The sequence below is a fragment of the Galeopterus variegatus genome, unplaced genomic scaffold, assembly GCF_000696425.1.
Source record: "Galeopterus variegatus unplaced genomic scaffold, G_variegatus-3.0.2 Scaffold2271, whole genome shotgun sequence".
In the NCBI taxonomy this organism is placed as follows: domain Eukaryota; kingdom Metazoa; phylum Chordata; class Mammalia; order Dermoptera; family Cynocephalidae; genus Galeopterus; species Galeopterus variegatus.
The window spans coordinates 254918-257500 of record NW_007728382.1 but is presented as its reverse complement, the minus strand read 5'-3'; the positions used below and the strand labels follow the sequence as shown (position 1 = coordinate 257500).

At 40.1% G+C, this 2583-nt stretch overlaps 1 non-coding gene across 1 annotated transcript; it reads right to left on the bottom strand.

Moving 5' to 3' along the window:
- Window positions 1-1967: 1967 nt before the first annotated feature.
- Window positions 1968-2041, bottom strand: TRNAI-GAU. The gene has a single exon. It is a non-coding gene; the product is annotated as a tRNA-Ile (tRNA).
- Between the last annotated feature and the right edge of the window lie 542 nt (window positions 2042-2583).

Below are 2583 nucleotides of genomic sequence, written 5' to 3'. Positions count from 1 at the left end.
GCAGGAGGACACCAGAAATAAAATTTGCCTATTTCACCATTTCCCTGTGAATGGGGTCAGAAAAAGTTCAGAGTCACAAAAGACTGTTAAAGAGGGTCCTTAGAGAAAGGATCCCTTGATGGCAATTCACCTCATGAGCAGGTTTAAAATTTATTTTCTTATTATATAGAGAGAATTTCAAGCTTATATAAAGGAAGACAGGATATAACAAAGCCCCATATCTCTTACCCAGCCCCAACCAACAGCCATCAACCAGTCCTACCCAGTTTTCCCCCCATCTACTTCTGACATCACATATCATTTTGAAGAAAATCCAACCCATCGTATCATTTTACCCATGAGTATCTGGATTTCAGCATTTATCTCTAAAACATTGTCTCTAGACCTCAACAATGTTGACATTGTGAGCCAATTAATTCTTTGCTGTAGGGGACAATCCTATGCACTGTAGGATATTTAGCAAAACATCCCTGGCTTCTACCCACTAGATGTCGGTAACACTGCCTCCTCCCCCCAGTTTTGACAACCAGAAATGTCTCCAGCCATTGCCAAATGTCCCCCGGGGGTAAAAACCTCAAAACTTAAAATTACTTGGGCCGGCCCGGCCCATGGCTCACTCGGTAGAGTGTGGTGCTGATAACACCAAGGCCACGGGTTCGGATCCTATATAGGGATGGCCGGTTTGCTCACTAGCTGAGCGTGGTGCTGACAACACCAAGCCAAGGGTTGAGATCCCCTTACCGGTCATCTTTATAGAAAAAAAAAAAAAGATAAAAATTTATAATTATTTCTTAATGTAATTAAACATCCTGTCAGTGTTCAAATTTCCATTTGTTTCATTAATGTTATAAGTAGGTTTTTCTCAGCATTCTTTTTAAAATAAGGATCCGAATAAGGTCTACACGTTGTAATTGGTTGATATGTCTTTTAGACACTTCTTTGAGAATTGAAGGCTCAGTAGAAAGAAATCAGATCAGTAAGTGTGGGTTAGGGACGCAGTAAATGTTGAATGTAATTATGGAATCAGGGCAGGCTAAAAATCAAAGTGGGTTTTTTCCTTTTTTGTTTTTAATAATTCCCATTGTTGATAATGTGCAAGGAAATGGGCACTTGCAGATATTGTTTGTGAGAATATAATTTTTTTATTTTTATTTTTTATTTATTCTATAAATTGACATGACTTTTCTGGAGGACGATTTGGGGATTGGCTAAATATTGTATGCTCTCCAATCAGTGACCTTGTGGTTATTTGAATACTACAGAATACACGAGGACATGGAAAGATGCTCATGACATATTGTTGAGTGAAAAAAAGCAAGTCAGTAGTAGTTTATTCAGTAAATCTCATTTTCTATTTTTAAAAGAGGAATTTATGCACATAAATATATGCATGGAAAAAAAGGTTACAATGGATATACAAAATATGAACAGAGCTTGTTGCCTGCTAGTAAAATTAAGGTTAATTTTTTATTTTCTTCCTTCTGCTTATCTGGCTTTTCAAAATTTCCCTTTTTTTTTTTTTTCTTTAAAAGATGACCGGTAAGGGGATCTTAACCCTTGGCTTGGTGTTGTCAGTACCATGCTCAGGCAGCGAGCCAACCGGCCATCCCTATATGGGATCCGAACCCGGGGCCTTGGTGTTATCAGCACCGCACTCTCACGAGTGAGCCACGGGCCGGCCCAAAATTTCCCTTTTTTTTATTGGCAGCTGGCCTATATGGAGATCCAAACCCTTGACCTTAGTGATATCAGCACCTCACTCAAACCAACTAAGCTAACCAGCCAGCGCCTTCAAAATTTTCTATAAGGAATCTCATATTATTGTTTAAGGGAAAAAACTTACAAATACTTTCAGTCAGGGTTGCCAAATAAAATATACCATGGGACATATTTACACTGGAAAATTATTCATTGTTTATCTGAGATTTAACTGGACATCCTGCATTTTTTTTTGGGGGGGAAGCAGCTGGCTGGTACAGGGATTGAACCCTGGACCTTGGTGTTATCAGCACCATGCTCTAACCAACTGTGCCAACCAGCCAGCTCACACTCCACCTGTAATGCAAAATAATAAAGGAGAGTACAAGGTGCTGTACCACGATGGGCTAGCCCCTGTGAGGACAGGAGAGGAATGATTGTTCCAAGTCTTTTAAACCAGGAAATCAGAATTTTGTTGGAAGAAGAAAGGAAAATCAACTGGAAAGGCATGCAGTCCTTGTCTCAATCTGGAGTTTAACACCACCATCACCACCACTGGCCTCATCCCCTTTCCACCTCCCCAACCTGGATGTTCTGGAGCAAGTTACTCATCTCCCCAAACCTCAGTAATCGTGCCTATCCTGCAAGGATCGAAGGAGAACATGTGTGAAGGCACTTGTGAATCACGAACTGCCAAACAGCATGTTATTATCATGTTAGTAAATTATACACACAAGGACATGTTAAACAGGAACAAAACATCTGCCACAGACAACTGCAGAATTGTTCCTTGCAGCAGATTTTTGATGGCTCTCTGAGGTCAAAACAATTCAAGGTTTAGTCACTCCAGGACTGGACCCATATATTAATGTCTATCCAGATTGT